Source organism: Ochlerotatus camptorhynchus, unplaced genomic scaffold (genome assembly GCF_037179485.1).
Source record: "Ochlerotatus camptorhynchus isolate MF236.1 unplaced genomic scaffold, CSIRO-AGI_Acam_v1.1 ptg000256l, whole genome shotgun sequence".
Taxonomy (NCBI): Eukaryota; Metazoa; Arthropoda; class Insecta; order Diptera; family Culicidae; genus Ochlerotatus; species Ochlerotatus camptorhynchus.
Window position 1 is genome coordinate 133,325 of NW_027040746.1, and position 19,391 is coordinate 152,715.

The window sequence follows — 19,391 nt, forward strand, 5'->3', positions numbered from 1 at the left end:
GCTCTTGTAAGAGCATCGCGACTAAGTTGCGTCGTACGGCTGATCAGGGCCCCTTCTCCAATATTCATTGACGTTTTTTTGAAGAATAAACATTATGGTTTTAATAAAAAAAAATTCTGAATTTGTTGAAATTTTTTTTTACTAGTTATATGACTGAAAAAAATACTATTTTTTTTGAACACCCGTTAGGACATGATCCAAAGTGTTGTATTGCAACAGACGGACCTGTTTTAAAATTCGCTTGAATTCTTGATTGAATTTTCAGGCAATTCACCTCTGAAAACTCTTAAAAGCCTGCTCAGAATCATCGCTCAGCTTCTGAGACGTGCAGACGTTTTTCTCGATTGCGCTTATCACTAGTGAAGCATTTACGTTTTGGATACCCTTCTATCCGCTGCGCCGCGTCGCGTGCAAAAGTGTTTCGCGATGAGGCGAGAAAACACTTTTAAGATTGACTATTCGCAGTTCTCCGTCAAGCCGTCGGTCGAAAAACTCTATGGTTTTTGTCGTTCGGTTCTCGGTCTAAATAGAGAAGACATTAAAAGACTTCAGTGCCACAGAGGTGGAGCATGTGCCTTCGTCAAAGTCAGTGGCTTGACGCTGGCACAAAAAGTCGTTGACGAACATGACGGGAAGCATGAAGTGGAGTGTGAGGGGAAGAAACACAAGCTTCGGATCACGTTGGAAGATGGTAGTGTTGAAGTGCGGGTTTACGACCTTCCCGAATATGTGTCTGAAGAGAAAATCTTTAGTTTCCTAAGTGCGTTCGGGGAAGTGATCTCAGTTCACGAGGTATCGTGGGGTGAGAGTAACGAATGTGAAAGCATACCGCTCGGCATATGGTCTGCTCGTATGCTAGTGAAGCGGAACATTGACTCGTGGGTCACCGTCGATGGAGAGCAAGCGTTCGTTGTTTACAAGGGACAGCTGCAATCCTGCCGCCACTGCAAAGAGCAAGCGCACACTGGCATATCATGTGTCCAGAACAAAAAGCTACTGTACCAGAAAAGCTACGCGAATGTCACGAAGCAAACTGGACAGGCCAATAGGTCAACAGCCGGTCAGCAACCCAAAAAAGCTGGTGCGAAACCACCAAACACGAAACTAGTCGGTCAAAAATCCACTACTCCGCCATCGCTAGAGTCAGACGTTTTCCCCGAACTGCCGAAGAGCCAGAGTGAATTCTCAGGCCCGAAAACACACACACGCAGCCAGCCTGCAGCAGGGTCTGCGCAAGTACAACGAACGCACAATGTGTCAAGTTCGTTCCTAACACCACCACAAGCTGTCGTGGCTTTGGATGACGTGTTCAAAAAGCCAGAAAATGCGCTGCGATCGCAGAGCAGAAGCGGCAACGGGAACGAAACCGATGAATCCTCCGCTTCCACGAGCAGTAGACGAAGCCGAGGAAAACCAGCCGGCAAAAAACCCCGCCGGGATGACGACGACGACGAGAGGGACGAGGACAATCGCTTATAAATGCCTCTCACGTCGTACAACATCTCGTCCATCAACATCGGCACCATCACGAACCCCACGAAACTGAATGCGCTCCGAAGCTTCATAAACAGCCATAGCCTCGATATCGTGTGTCTACAAGAAGTAGAGAACGAGCAGCTCTCCTTGCCTGGCTACGTCGTTTTTTTCAATGTGGACCATACGAGAAGGGGAACAGCTATTGCCCTGAAGGAACACATCCAGGCCACTCACATCGAGAGAAGCTTGGACGGCCGACTGCTTGCGCTGAGAGTGCAAGACACAACGATCTGTAATGTTTACGCTCCCTCCGGCTCTTCGCTACGTGCAGCTCGGGAGAACTTTTTCAATGGGACGCTTGCCTACTATCTCCGCCATCGTACCACGCATGTCATTCTGGCCGGCGATTTCAATTGCGTGCTTCGAACAAGTGATTCTAGCAGCCCAAACACTAGTCCCGCCCTCAAAACAGCCGTCCAGCAACTGCAGCTCCACGACGTATGGGAGAAACTGTGTCCGCGTGATCCAGGTTTCACGTACGTCTGCCGTAACGCACAGTCGCGACTCGATCGTATTTACGTCAGCAGTGATTTGCGCGATCACCTGCGAGCAGCACATGCACACGTCTGCTCATTTACCGACCACAAAGCGCTGGTACTCCGACTTTGCCTCCCCCATCTTGGTCAAGAGCATGGCCGTGGATTTTGGTCCCTTCGGCCCTATCTTCTGAGTGACGAGAACGTTGCCGAGTTCCAATACCAGTGGCAATATTGGACCCGGCAGCGCAGAAACTATGGCTCCTGGATCGAATGGTGGATTTTGTTCGCTAAGCCCAAGATCAAATGCTTTTTCAAGTGGAAATCTCGAGCCGTCTTCGATGAATTCCACAGTGAACATCAGTATCTCTACAGCGAGCTTCGGTTAGCCTACGACGGGTACTACCAGCACCCTGAAATGATAACCACCATAAACCGGTTGAAAGGTGAAATGCTAGCACTTCAACGGAGATTTTCCTACACGTTCATGCAAATGAATGAAACACATGTGGCGGGAGAACCCATGTCAATATTCCAATTGGGGGAGAGGCGAAGGAAGAGAACCGTCATCACGCAGCTGCAGACAGAGCAAGACGAAACGGTAGCAGAGCCACGAGCGATCGAGACGCATATGATGGACTACTTCTCGACGCTGTACTCGGAGGAGGAAACAGAAGAGAATGAGAACAGTTTCGTCTGCGAGAGTGTTATCCCACCCAACGACCCATCGAATGAAGCCTGCACGGACGACATTACGACGGCAGAAATCTGGTCTGCAATAAAAGCGAGCGCCCCACGAAAATCTCCCGGCTGCGATGGTATTCCGAGAGAGTTCTACCACCGCATGTTCGACGTCATCCACCGAGATTTGAATCTTCCTCCAGCGTTTGTCGATGGCATCATCGTGCTGGTTAAGAAGAGAGGCGGCGACGACACAGCCCGTTCATATCGTCCGATCTCGCTGCTCAACAGCGACTACAAGCTCTTCTCCCGCATTCTCAAAACCAGACTCGAGCAAGTGATGAGAGAGCACCACGTCTTGAGCGACGGGCAGAAATGCTCCAACCAGTGATGTCAATATTCCAGTTTAAACTGGATTCTTCCAGTTTTTTTTACAACATCCAGTCAAACAGTTAAATCTTAAAATCTTCCAGTTTTTTCAATTATTGTCCAGTTTTATCCAGTTTTTACATAGCCCCGTGTATAGAACTGGTTGTTTTACCCATTGATTGATGTATTTCCTTTTAGAATGCAAAAGCATGATTCCTATCCCCTCTAAGCCTCCTTAACTTCCCTTCGCTTATATTTATCTTGATAATGACAGTGAGTGGTGAAGATGGTGGCTGTATGGCTATCTCTTTTTGTCATGTGACCCGCGTTTTGCATAGAAAGAGATGCAGTTTTTCTCGAGGTTTTTCTTTGTTCGGTGGCTTATGCTGTGCTATAGACCTTTTTGACGTTAAATCGTCTTTCTCTATCTAGCACGCATGGATGAATCGGCGGTTTGTTTTCCCACTAATCTGTTTCCCTCTTGCTCGCACTCGTTCGATTTAAATGGTGCAGTAGTGTGCGCCGATTAAACGTCAAAAAGCTCTATGCAAGGTGCCATTCTCTATTTGCATTTGATGTGTCGATTTTCTGATATTTATTAAGCGATTCGACAGTTATTCCAAAGCATTTTGAAGTGATTTATCTAAGGTTTATCAATATGTTTCTTCTGAATCCGTGCTTGTTTAAGTGGTTTTGCATTCCCATGAATCGTAATTTCTGGAGTGTTGGAATGTTTCCGGCATTTGCCGAAGTAAATCCGAACATAACTGAAGTAATGTATCATTTTCCAATTTTTGAGTCAAATAACTTATGAATTTATGCAATGGTGTTGTGCAATACGAGTTTATAAAAATATTTGATTCAAACTAATCCCGCTTTAATGATCCGATTCATGTCTGGCCTTTTTTTAAGCCAACCCATGTTTTGAATATTTCCCTCCTTTGTCACCATTGTTGTTGATTTAGGCTAAAAAAAATGTCCATTATATCATTAATCTCTTTTTATAATCATTTCAGTACTGAATGTGAATTCCACGAATTTCATTTTCAAGGACGTCTACATTGGCTTTTTGTGAACCTATCCTGTTTGTCAAATTTGGCGGTATTTTGTGAAAAATGCCGAAACGAAAAGCAGTTCCGAATGCAGGAAATTTACTTAAATACTTCAAAATCTTCGGTATGTTATCAGCTTTCCCTAATGCATAATTGAGTAGTAATATGATGATAGGCAATTTGCTCTTTGCAAACAATAATTGCAACTGCAATTATTATGAATTAGAACATCAGCTGGTAAAAGAGCTCTTAGTCTATCTTGTGCTCTGCCTGGCTTAGTTCTCATTAACTCCGCATTTGTAGTCATTCTTCAAAAAAGAAAATGCCTGTTCAAAAAGCATCGATTTCTAATCATTTTTGCGTGTTTATTATATTTTTAGGAGCCGAGTCTCAGGACAACCATACAAGCTCTCGTGAACGTGATGATGATGTGAAAAAAGCTGAAGAAGCTAATAATGAGTCTCGTAATAATGACATAACATCTCGACAACATGATGACGATGAAAAACACTCTGGATTTTCTCGAAGGGTTCCAACCACTGGTAATCAACACCCAAGCAATTTTCTACCAGAGAAACAATCAACTGACCAGCCTTCACAGTTCACAGAAGAGGGTTGTGCATGGAAATTCGACGAACTAAATAACGGTACCAGCAGAAATGGTATACTTAACATTTTTTGGTCAAATAATTCAACAGCTAATGTTTGCGCACTTTTTAATAGGGGATGAAAATGGTTCTCAGGATGCATTCAGGTCTCGTGATGACTTTAAAAATATAGCTGGTTGCTCTCGATCGCTAACTAGAACTGAGGCGTTACTGACGAATCAATCAGTTAACAAAATTTCGATAGATATCACAAAGGATTTTCAGCACGATCAAAAGGAGACGGTCGATTATATTAGCGCTGATGATAGCGACTGCAACGATGAGTCAGAACTGGTAAAATAATCCTGCAATTTTTACTTTATTTTATAACAAGCCATTTATTTAATTATCGTAGGTGACTGTCGTGAAATCGTCGAAAAATCCAAAGAAAGCTGGTCAAAAATACTCCAAGGAATGGGAATTTAAACTTCCATGGCTGATTGCATCATCCTCGGACAATCATGCTGGTCATTGCACTATCTGCGACGTTGATATTAAGTGCTGGGCAGGAATAATTGATTTTCATAAGCATAGCGAGCGCAAAAAGCATCTACAGAAAGCAAAGGAAGTAAAAATTGTATCCAAAAGCATGAAGCATTACACGGGCGGTGAGTTAAATAGCAAAGCTCGCAACTCAGAGCTACAACTATGCGCTTGGGCTGCAGCAAACAATAAATCTGCGTCGGATATTAAGGCATTTGCTGCATGCTTGCCTATAATTTGTCCAGATTCCGAAATCGCTAGAACTATACGATTAGGCCGCACAAAAGCAACATCTATAATTACAAATGTGCTGGGAGAGGGTCAACTAGAAGATCTGAGCGAGCACTTGAAACATCATCCATTTAGCCTTATTGCGGACGAGTCTACCGACGTGTCGACAAAAAAATCATTGGTTCTAGTTGCACGGACTTTCTTTTGGAAACAAGACGCCTTACAAGTTCGAGATTGCTTTTACGATGTGATCGAAGTGACAGAGACTGACTCGCGAACCCTGTACGAGGAAGTTGTTTCCTCTTTTGAAAGAGCAGGGATACCATATCGCCAGAACTTGTTAGGTTACGCTGCGGACGGTGCGTTAAACATGACCGGACCAGTGAAGTCTCTTGGAGCACTGCTTAATAAAGACTGTCCTTCTTTATTTATCCTTAAATGTGTTTGTCATAGTATGGCACTGTGCGCTGCTTATTCATGCAAACACATCCCTGACGAAGTTGAACAACTCTGTAAGGATATTTATTCGTACCTAAGTTGCAGTCCACTACGAAACAGTAAATTTAAAGACATACAGACGCTGCTGGAGTTAAAGCCCCTTAAGATGCTCCACCCGTCCGCAACTCGTTGGCTTTCCCTTGAAAGCGTGGTGAAACGGGTGTTGGAGCGCTACGAAGCATTAAGGATTTACTTCGGGTTTGTACAGAATGTGGATCAAGTAGAAAAAAACCGTGTTAAGACCATTTTTGATGGACTAAACAATCCTTGCACGAATCTTTATCTTACTTTCTTAACGTATGCTTTGAATCTAGTGAACAAAATTAACAAACTGTTTCAAAGTGAAACGTCCGAATTGCATGTTTTACATTCGACTATTACGCGGCTTTTTAAAACGGTTTTGGATAATTACTTTCGATCAGATTATATGAAATCGCTTCAAAATTTGAATGATGTGGAGTTCGATCAAAAAAACTATGTTGATTTAAATCAGGTTTATGTAGGAGCTGCAGCAGCACTTTTGATTGAAGAATATGTAAAAGAGAACAAAATCAATAGCAATGATTTGAATGAGTTCAGAACAAATATTATACGGTTCTATATTACCTTGTCTCATCAGATTTTAAAAAGATTTGATTTCAATCATCCGTTGATCAGCAATATGTCAATTCTTGATCCAAAAAATGTGCTGGATGGAAAACATTCCACCATTTTGCCCTTGATTCGCAGCATTCCAAATATTGTACATCCTTCCAAATATCAAGATACGGATGATGAGTTCCGGGAACTGAGGAACATAGATTTTGAAGATTTAGGTCAGGAGAAGGATGCTATATTATTCTGGGGCAAGATTTTGTCTTTAAAAACATATGATGATTCATATGCATTCCCAAATTTACGAGAATTAATCCCCAGATTATTGATATTGCCCCATTCATCAGCCACGGTTGAAAGAGTTTTTTCAACTTACAATATAAATAAAACCAAAATTCGGAACAGGCTGGGTACAAACACAATGAAAGGTATTTTGGCTACAAAAAACTACGTTAGTTTCAATAGTGACAAATCGGGGTCTGTTAATATTAAACAGAATGTGAGGGCCAAATACAATTATAATATGTATGAAGCAACCAGAAAGGACGGCAGGGAGAAAGAAAACAAAGAGAATTAATGACTTTTAACTGTTAAGTTTTGTTTAATTGTTACAAATAAATATTTTTGTTTACAAAAGAAGTTTTCATTTTACATACGTATGATTCGCCAACGAAAGAAGTAAAACTTTCTGCTACTTTAGTATACTAAACACTCATTTTTCCATTTTGTTGGCTATCAAGTCAAAACTGCCTCAATTTTTATCTTTTCTGAGTACATCAACATTTGCTCATTTACAGTATTCAGTATTCGTCATATGGCCCCAATTTCCATCGTATGCGTTAAAACAATAAAAACAGAACACTTCAGCGAATTTACACGATCAGATTGTCTGTTTAATTGAAGACAAAACGCGTCAAAACCGTCCCAGCAATTAAACGATTTCTGTGACGTTTTCGGCGCGATTTGTTTCCAATGAATCAGAAAATAACGTTTTTGCTGACGAATTAAATTACATTTAGTGTCAATAAATTAGCATTATTCCATGAAATCTAGATGAAAATTTCAATTGGTCCTATCTGAATTGATTGATTCTCTTTATCGAGTTTCTCTTTTGATAACCACGGCTATGCAAGCACATTTAGTGTTATTTTCGCCACATACTTTGTGTTTGCATGAGGTTATTTCAAAGCGCCCAAAACGACAAACACAGCTGGGAATATTCTTGCAACTGAATTATTATCAATAGAGCAAGTCGATCAAATCAGATAGGACCTATTGAAATGTTCATCAAGAAATAATAAATTTTACGGGGGTATGAGGAAGAGACATCATTTACTCAAATTAATACATCTAATTTCAGATTTATTACAAAAGGATAAGATTCATACTGCTGTTTTTTAGTTATTTTTAGAATCCAGTTTTTTCCAGTTTTTTTTTAGCATTCTTCCAGTTTAAAAAAAAAAAATATTGGCAACGCTGGGTGCAGTAGTGTGCGCCGATTAAACGTCAAAAAGCTCTATGCAAGGTGCCATTCTCTATTTGCATTTGATGTGTCGATTTTCTGATATTTATTAAGCGATTCGACAGTTATTCCAAAGCATTTTGAAGTGATTTATCTAAGGTTTATCAATATGTTTCTTCTGAATCCGTGCTTGTTTAAGTGGTTTTGCATTCCCATGAATCGTAATTTCTGGAGTGTTGGAATGTTTCCGGCATTTGCCGAAGTAAATCCGAACATAACTGAAGTAATGTATCATTTTCCAATTTTTGAGTCAAATAACTTATGAATTTATGCAATGGTGTTGTGCAATACGAGTTTATAAAAATATTTGATTCAAACTAATCCCGCTTTAATGATCCGATTCATGTCTGGCCTTTTTTTAAGCCAACCCATGTTTTGAATATTTCCCTCCTTTGTCACCATTGTTGTTGATTTAGGCTAAAAAAAATGTCCATTATATCATTAATCTCTTTTTATAATCATTTCAGTACTGAATGTGAATTCCACGAATTTCATTTTCAAGGACGTCTACATTGGCTTTTTGTGAACCTATCCTGTTTGTCAAATTTGGCGGTATTTTGTGAAAAATGCCGAAACGAAAAGCAGTTCCGAATGCAGGAAATTTACTTAAATACTTCAAAATCTTCGGTATGTTATCAGCTTTCCCTAATGCATAATTGAGTAGTAATATGATGATAGGCAATTTGCTCTTTGCAAACAATAATTGCAACTGCAATTATTATGAATTAGAACATCAGCTGGTAAAAGAGCTCTTAGTCTATCTTGTGCTCTGCCTGGCTTAGTTCTCATTAACTCCGCATTTGTAGTCATTCTTCAAAAAAGAAAATGCCTGTTCAAAAAGCATCGATTTCTAATCATTTTTGCGTGTTTATTATATTTTTAGGAGCCGAGTCTCAGGACAACCATACAAGCTCTCGTGAACGTGATGATGATGTGAAAAAAGCTGAAGAAGCTAATAATGAGTCTCGTAATAATGACATAACATCTCGACAACATGATGACGATGAAAAACACTCTGGATTTTCTCGAAGGGTTCCAACCACTGGTAATCAACACCCAAGCAATTTTCTACCAGAGAAACAATCAACTGACCAGCCTTCACAGTTCACAGAAGAGGGTTGTGCATGGAAATTCGACGAACTAAATAACGGTACCAGCAGAAATGGTATACTTAACATTTTTTGGTCAAATAATTCAACAGCTAATGTTTGCGCACTTTTTAATAGGGGATGAAAATGGTTCTCAGGATGCATTCAGGTCTCGTGATGACTTTAAAAATATAGCTGGTTGCTCTCGATCGCTAACTAGAACTGAGGCGTTACTGACGAATCAATCAGTTAACAAAATTTCGATAGATATCACAAAGGATTTTCAGCACGATCAAAAGGAGACGGTCGATTATATTAGCGCTGATGATAGCGACTGCAACGATGAGTCAGAACTGGTAAAATAATCCTGCAATTTTTACTTTATTTTATAACAAGCCATTTATTTAATTATCGTAGGTGACTGTCGTGAAATCGTCGAAAAATCCAAAGAAAGCTGGTCAAAAATACTCCAAGGAATGGGAATTTAAACTTCCATGGCTGATTGCATCATCCTCGGACAATCATGCTGGTCATTGCACTATCTGCGACGTTGATATTAAGTGCTGGGCAGGAATAATTGATTTTCATAAGCATAGCGAGCGCAAAAAGCATCTACAGAAAGCAAAGGAAGTAAAAATTGTATCCAAAAGCATGAAGCATTACACGGGCGGTGAGTTAAATAGCAAAGCTCGCAACTCAGAGCTACAACTATGCGCTTGGGCTGCAGCAAACAATAAATCTGCGTCGGATATTAAGGCATTTGCTGCATGCTTGCCTATAATTTGTCCAGATTCCGAAATCGCTAGAACTATACGATTAGGCCGCACAAAAGCAACATCTATAATTACAAATGTGCTGGGAGAGGGTCAACTAGAAGATCTGAGCGAGCACTTGAAACATCATCCATTTAGCCTTATTGCGGACGAGTCTACCGACGTGTCGACAAAAAAATCATTGGTTCTAGTTGCACGGACTTTCTTTTGGAAACAAGACGCCTTACAAGTTCGAGATTGCTTTTACGATGTGATCGAAGTGACAGAGACTGACTCGCGAACCCTGTACGAGGAAGTTGTTTCCTCTTTTGAAAGAGCAGGGATACCATATCGCCAGAACTTGTTAGGTTACGCTGCGGACGGTGCGTTAAACATGACCGGACCAGTGAAGTCTCTTGGAGCACTGCTTAATAAAGACTGTCCTTCTTTATTTATCCTTAAATGTGTTTGTCATAGTATGGCACTGTGCGCTGCTTATTCATGCAAACACATCCCTGACGAAGTTGAACAACTCTGTAAGGATATTTATTCGTACCTAAGTTGCAGTCCACTACGAAACAGTAAATTTAAAGACATACAGACGCTGCTGGAGTTAAAGCCCCTTAAGATGCTCCACCCGTCCGCAACTCGTTGGCTTTCCCTTGAAAGCGTGGTGAAACGGGTGTTGGAGCGCTACGAAGCATTAAGGATTTACTTCGGGTTTGTACAGAATGTGGATCAAGTAGAAAAAAACCGTGTTAAGACCATTTTTGATGGACTAAACAATCCTTGCACGAATCTTTATCTTACTTTCTTAACGTATGCTTTGAATCTAGTGAACAAAATTAACAAACTGTTTCAAAGTGAAACGTCCGAATTGCATGTTTTACATTCGACTATTACGCGGCTTTTTAAAACGGTTTTGGATAATTACTTTCGATCAGATTATATGAAATCGCTTCAAAATTTGAATGATGTGGAGTTCGATCAAAAAAACTATGTTGATTTAAATCAGGTTTATGTAGGAGCTGCAGCAGCACTTTTGATTGAAGAATATGTAAAAGAGAACAAAATCAATAGCAATGATTTGAATGAGTTCAGAACAAATATTATACGGTTCTATATTACCTTGTCTCATCAGATTTTAAAAAGATTTGATTTCAATCATCCGTTGATCAGCAATATGTCAATTCTTGATCCAAAAAATGTGCTGGATGGAAAACATTCCACCATTTTGCCCTTGATTCGCAGCATTCCAAATATTGTACATCCTTCCAAATATCAAGATACGGATGATGAGTTCCGGGAACTGAGGAACATAGATTTTGAAGATTTAGGTCAGGAGAAGGATGCTATATTATTCTGGGGCAAGATTTTGTCTTTAAAAACATATGATGATTCATATGCATTCCCAAATTTACGAGAATTAATCCCCAGATTATTGATATTGCCCCATTCATCAGCCACGGTTGAAAGAGTTTTTTCAACTTACAATATAAATAAAACCAAAATTCGGAACAGGCTGGGTACAAACACAATGAAAGGTATTTTGGCTACAAAAAACTACGTTAGTTTCAATAGTGACAAATCGGGGTCTGTTAATATTAAACAGAATGTGAGGGCCAAATACAATTATAATATGTATGAAGCAACCAGAAAGGACGGCAGGGAGAAAGAAAACAAAGAGAATTAATGACTTTTAACTGTTAAGTTTTGTTTAATTGTTACAAATAAATATTTTTGTTTACAAAAGAAGTTTTCATTTTACATACGTATGATTCGCCAACGAAAGAAGTAAAACTTTCTGCTACTTTAGTATACTAAACACTCATTTTTCCATTTTGTTGGCTATCAAGTCAAAACTGCCTCAATTTTTATCTTTTCTGAGTACATCAACATTTGCTCATTTACAGTATTCAGTATTCGTCATATGGCCCCAATTTCCATCGTATGCGTTAAAACAATAAAAACAGAACACTTCAGCGAATTTACACGATCAGATTGTCTGTTTAATTGAAGACAAAACGCGTCAAAACCGTCCCAGCAATTAAACGATTTCTGTGACGTTTTCGGCGCGATTTGTTTCCAATGAATCAGAAAATAACGTTTTTGCTGACGAATTAAATTACATTTAGTGTCAATAAATTAGCATTATTCCATGAAATCTAGATGAAAATTTCAATTGGTCCTATCTGAATTGATTGATTCTCTTTATCGAGTTTCTCTTTTGATAACCACGGCTATGCAAGCACATTTAGTGTTATTTTCGCCACATACTTTGTGTTTGCATGAGGTTATTTCAAAGCGCCCAAAACGACAAACACAGCTGGGAATATTCTTGCAACTGAATTATTATCAATAGAGCAAGTCGATCAAATCAGATAGGACCTATTGAAATGTTCATCAAGAAATAATAAATTTTACGGGGGTATGAGGAAGAGACATCATTTACTCAAATTAATACATCTAATTTCAGATTTATTACAAAAGGATAAGATTCATACTGCTGTTTTTTAGTTATTTTTAGAATCCAGTTTTTTCCAGTTTTTTTTTAGCATTCTTCCAGTTTAAAAAAAAAAAATATTGGCAACGCTGGCTCCAACTCAGAGCACAACATATTTCAAGCCACTCTTGCTCTCAAGGACCGGATAGCACATCTCCGCCACCACCGTCGTGCCGGGAAGTTAATCAGCTTTGATCTCGATCACGCTTTCGATCGGGTCCGGCACTCTTTTCTCTTCGAAACCATGCGCTCGCTCGGCTTCAACCAGGATCTCATCGCTCTACTCTCGCGAATCGCCAGCCGGTCCACCTCTCGGCTGTTGATCAATGGGCACCTTTCTCGTCCGTTCGAAATTCAACGCTCTGTACGGCAAGGGGATCCGCTATCAATGCATCTCTTCGTTCTTTACCTGCATCCACTAGTGTGCAGACTCGAAAGAGTGTGCGGGAATGATCTGCTAGTGGCGTATGCGGACGACATCAGTGTGATCGTCACATCCCAGTAAGAATTGTCGGTCCGATGCGACTCCGATGAGAAACCGATGCATCGGACTATCGGCCTTATGTAAGCCCGATAAAACAGTCCGATTTGACCCCTTGTATCGTGCTAATTTGCAACCAAAACATCGGAATTGTAGACCTCGAGAGCGTGCTCTCGCTCGGTTTGTAGCACTGATGTGACTCCGATGTGGAACAAAATTTTGCATGGCGCATCGGGCTCTCATCGGGGTGTCGCTTTTGAGCGTATTCCTATCAGAATGACACTCTGACGTGAGGCCGATACGGGGCAAAATTTGGTTCCTGGCATCGTGCTCGCATCGGGGCGTAGATTTTTATTAAATTAAGATAGGGTGGGGAACATCTACGGCATAAACGCCCATTTCCGTCATGTCGAGCGGAAACATCAAATAAATCAATAAATTCGCGTATTTCCCGGCACAGTAGAACTTTGATTGACCATGTTTATTCTAATTTTGATTCTGTCAGTTCAGTTACTCAAGCTGATTTGAAAATAACCGATCATGAAACTTTAGTAATTAATGTCTTAGACAGTGTTAACCATAACGATAATTTTGTAAAATTGAAGTGCTGGAGGAAATATTCGAAGCATGTTTCGAATCTTGTTGAGAGAAGCGTGGATTTTCCATTAGTTACCGGAACTTTAGATGAAGATGCAGCTGTTCTTACTAACGTTTTAAAAACTTGTACCAATAAATTAGTTGAACAAAAGTTTGTTTCTTTGAAAAACTCGAACAGCTGGTACAATTTGGATCTTTTGTGTCTTAAACGTAAAAGGGACAAATGGTACAAAAAGTTTTGTAGATCTAATAGTGATAATCATTGGAATAGGTACACGGTCGCGCGTAATAAATATTCACAATCGATTAAGAAAACTCGATGTGAATATATTCAGAGGAAAATTGATCAGCATCAAAACAACAGCAAAGAGTTATGGAAAATTTTGAAATCTTTGATGAAGCCTAGTAATTGTAAATCGCGGGCCATAACTTTTGATGGCATATTAGAACAGTCAGAACCAGTAATTGCTTCTAAGTTTAATGAATATTTCGTCGAAAGCGTTTCACTGATCAATCAATCTATTGAACTGATCAATGAACGAAATAAAACAGCCGATTAATAGTGATTGTAGATTTAATGGTTTTCACCCAATTACATTAGATGAACTTAAAAATATTTGCTTTTCATTAGGAAAAACGGCTGGAGTAGATAATGCTAATGCTAGAGTTATTCAAGATTGCTTTCATGTCATTCGACACACTCTGCGGGACCTTATAAATCAATCATTGCAATCTGGGCACGTGCCGCATATTTGGAAAGAATCTCTAGTTGTTCCTATACAAAAAGTTGCTGGGACGATTAAAGCTGGAGTTTCGTCCCATCAACATGTTGCACACATTAGAGAAAATTTTAGAACTTGTTGTAAAAGGCCAGCTGTTAGAATATTTAAATAGTAACTGTTTGTTGATACCGGAACAATCGGGATACCGGGAAGGCCATTCTTGTGAAACCGCGTTAAACTTAGTGTTAGCTAAATGGAAAGAAAATTTGGAGCATAAAGATACGATTGTTGCTGTGTTTTTGGATCTAAAACGCGCTTTTGAGACAATTTCTAGGCCCTTATTGTAAAGAACAATCAAGCGCTTTGGAATTTTGGGTTCTGCATACAAATGGTTTGAAAGCTATTTATCTGACAGAACACAAAGGACTGTTTTTAATGATTTTGTATCTTGTCCCGTTGACAATGACCTTGGAATGCCTCAGGGAAGTGTATTAGGGCCCCTATTATTTATTATGCATATTAATGACATGCGACGAGTTTTACGGTTTTGTGATATTAATCTTTTTGTTGACGATACTGTGTTGTTAATTTCAGGTAAAGATTTAGAAGAAGCCGTTTCACGCTTGAATGAAGATTTGCGTTCTCTAAGTAGATGGTTGAAGTATAAACAATTGAAATTGAATATAAGTAAAACTAAATTCATGGTAATTTCGCGGAATCGTGTAGATGATGATGTCTTTGTTGTTATTGATGATGAGACAATTGATCGCGTTCAGGAAACTAAATATCTTGGCGTGATTATTGATGACAAACTCAAGTTCAATTCTCATATTGACAATGTCACCAAGAAAATTACCAAGAAGTATGGAATTCTATGTCGCTTGAAAAACGATTTAACTATTGGTAGTAAAAAACATTAATACAAATCAATCATCTCCCCTAATCTACACTTTTGCCCTTCCATATTATTTTTGGCCAATGAAACACAAATATCGAGATTACAGCGTTTGCAGAGTAAAGTAATGCGTTTGATTTTAAGATGTAATAGATTCACATCCTCAACTTTTATGCTGGACGCTTTGCAATGGCTGTCAGTGAAGCAAAGAATTGTGTTTTTGACTATGGTGTTCATTTTTAAAGTAGTTAACGGTTTGCTGCCTCGATATTTGTGTGATCGGATTGAAAGAGGAAGTGATTTTCATAGATATAACACTAGAAACGCGGATGAAGTAAGAACACCACATCTTTTGAATAATGCTTCACAAAATTCATTATTTTTCAAAGGTATAAATGTTTTCAATTCGATGCCTAGACACATCAAGCGTGCAACTACACTTACAGAATTCAAGAGACGCTGCATTTCACATGTAAAAGCTGTTTATTGAGCAGTTAAATTTTTATGAATGGATAAATCATGTATCTTGACAAAGTTATCTCTAACGGATTATTTTGTATGGAGACTGTCATAAAGAAATTTTAGTAATTTGTGTAGCATATACAAAAAACTACATTGTTTGCCTCGATGGTGATGATGGATTTTTAGTTTTTTTGATTTTGTAGTAGTAATAGTAAAAATAGCTTTGAGTAGTCTACAATGGTTTGAGCCTCGCGCGCGGAATACAGGTATAAATGACTAATACGTGGAAATTGTGGCAAAAGCCTTAAATTAGTAAAGGATTGGCTGGAAGTCGTTTCCTTGGATATAGTCCTGGCACTGCGGAAGCTTAAACGTGTAAATCCCAGGTCACGTGTAAATGGAAGTATTGTCGAGGACTATACTTGGACTTTTGATAACTAGTTACACCTTTGAATGTTTTTGGTTGATGCCTATAGCATATTTAACAGGACATTTATATCTGTAATTGTAACCAGCTCGATTTTGTTTGCAAACCTGGTTAAAATGCTTATATTTAATTATCTTAAAAATAACTCGTCCAGCTCAAACCTTTTTAGGGGTAAGAGGTGGGACCATCATCATCATCATCATCATCATCATCATCATCATCATCATCATCATCATCATCATCATCATCATCATCATCATCATCATCATCATCATCATCATCATCATCATCATCATCATCATCATCATCATCATCATCATCATTTAGTTCCTTTCCGAAGGAAGACGTGACCAACCGATTTTTATACCTCAGAAAAATATCACCGACCTCGGCTGGGATTGAACCCAGACACACTGGGATGAGAAAGCAGTCACGCTTACCACTAGACCACCGGCGTCGGCTTAACTACATTGTATCTCTTTGGTATATTCTGCAAAGTTTTAGAAAACATTGAAACACACAAATTTTCTAAAGACACCAAATAAACAAAATATTAATCATTTTTATAACTTAAATATCGTTTTGTTCTTAAATAGTTGTAAGTTGTGTGTTTTAATGTCTTCTAAAACTTTGCAGAATACACCAAAGAGATACAATGAAGGTAGTTAAAACGATGAAAAGCTCTAAACACTGATTTAAAAGTGCAACTGGTAAAGATTCTCTTATATCTCCACAGATTGAAGTCATGGCAACTTGATGTCTTCAACAAAGTTTCTTGAAATTACTAGCCCGATAATTTTGCAGAAGGCAACTTGATGTCTTCAACAAAGTTTATCTGTTAATATAATAAAGTTAGCTTATTGAAGTGCAATTTCATCTTAAGTAAAAATTAAGGTGAATGTTCCAAAAGTTGAGGAATAAAGAAATATGAAAATCTTCTGAACACACATGGATGCTAAAATGTACACAGACATAAGAAAACAATTAAGTCCACGAATTTTCACTTTTAAACCACTGTGCATCTGATAGAATAATTAGCCGTGCAGTGTCGGCATGGGTCGTAAAAGACCTACTAACAATAGCACTACGGATCGCCTGTTTCGGTCCATCATACAGGTGACCCCCAATTCATGGTGTAATGCGGCCTTTAGCCTACCGTTCCAATGAATTAATGGTTAGGGGGTCTAATAAAAACCTAATCCATAACGGGGCCTGTGGAGTACCTGGGTGCCCTCCACAGTATGTAGCCCTTGAACTCTTGCCCTAGGCTGTTCTTGTTGATGATCATGTGACTCGTTTGTTCTTTCGTATGTATGAGAACTACGGGGAACTGAGATTGAATACAAGAAGGGTCCAAACCAGGGTTTTCAGTTAATGCGTATCTTGGTCGTTCATTCCCTGTCCAAGGATGAGGGGCTTGTTGATGATTTGTCAAGTGTTCCTATGATTTTTTTTGCAATTTGTTAAAATTGTAGTTTTTCTCCAGTTCATTGATTTGAAAGGTTCAAGCGAGTTAATTTCACGGAGCCGTAAATTGTAGTTCTTTCATAATTTTAATATTAGCATAAAATAAAATAGTAATTTTAAATTCGCTATAAATGACTACTTGCATAGTGCACGTCCAAGTCGTACTACAGGGTAATATCATAGAGGTAACTCTAAGACTAGTAGGTCCCGAAGAAACGTACTCAACTTTTTGGCTCAGCTCTGGTACTATCTTCGGTTCCAAGCTAATCGATTCACCCCTCGAAACATAGCAAAATCGACTATCCCCTCATTTTATCTGTCAAACTTTCATAGCGAATTAAAACAAACATTGTGTAGTAATAGAATTTCGACTAGAATGGGGCACGTTAATCGATTTGCTTGGGACCAATATGCTAGTCAAGTAGTGAGTCAATTTTAAATCGATAGTTTCGTATTGATTGTTGGTAATATGCCGAGAGTGGTTATATCACAAAAACCAATCGATGGAGCTGAGGAATAATGAGGTATATTCTACACAGTATTTCAAAGAAGCCAACCCTAAGCAGGTAATAATAGCAATTAATAATCAAACAACCTTAAAAAGGTAAGAATGAATTTATTTATGTTTATATTATTCAAAATCGGGACATTACTGCATTCCATTTACATTTACATGATTTATCACATATTTATGGTCGTAATCTAATACACACATTTGATCACAATACGAGCCTTAAAGCTGCAGTGACCTAGTGAGCACCATAGCTCGAGTCGTCTGTTATCATTTTGTATCGCATGGAGAGCCCAACCGAGATGCTAGCTAATTAAGACTGCAGTTGGTCAACCCTCGAAAAAAAAGCGTATCTCGGTCGTTCATTTCATACCACGTGAAAAAAAAAATCGTTTTTCGTCGTGGAGCGGGGTGGTTTAAGGAATTCGATGACCCTGGAGGGATTGTTTTTGCTTACACAGCAGAAACTCATGGGTTTAATCCCTAGTACTTCCACAATTAACCATAAAATGCATAAGAACTAAATAAAATGATAATATTCTATCGATAGCCGGCTGTCGATAGATTAAATGAACAACAAATAAATAACATATGCTTTTGGTCGTATTGCCAGCTAGAAGCGAATCCTGACCTTATATCCTACCCAATTCTCCAAGTCCGTAGCACTTATGAGGGTGTCGCTAAGTCGGTGGCCTCTCGTTAAGTAAGTACTACATCAACATTTCCTTCCCTATCCCTAGCTACGGTAAAGATGAGCGTGGCCGGGAATAGTGACAATCATGCTTTTGCTATTCTTGGTTAGATTGGAATCAATGTTTTATCCCGTGCATTGTTCCTGAAAGCATTCTGACTGAGTTTTATCAAAAGATACATGAGAGTCACTAGTATCCAATCTACGAAGTATACCGTAACGCTACTGTGCATCTGATAGAATAAACATCCTTAACCAGATGTTGCTGGTTAGGCAAACCATAATTATGTCTTCATCCGTAAGAAATAGACGTTTAAAATCATTATTTACATGTGGTTCATAAGCCTTTTTCACTTGTTCATCTAGAAATTCAAATTTCTTTTTTTTTTGAAAATTGACTTTTCGAGAAAAATCAATTTATGTTTTACAGTGGATAAAAAATCTACTGTAAAACATAAATTGATTTTTCTCGAAAACTCAGTGTTTCAATGAATTTATTATTATTATTTTTTATATATTAGTTCTAGCTATTTTCTGAAATTCATCCTTGAACGTGATTTGTGTAGATTATCATTCTTGAAGTTTGAGATATATTTCGATTTTTTTTGCAAAAACACATTTTTCAAAAATTTAAACATCTACACAAATTTAGCTGATTGGTGGATGATAGGAAATTGCCCGATTATTTATTTAAAATATGTTACAC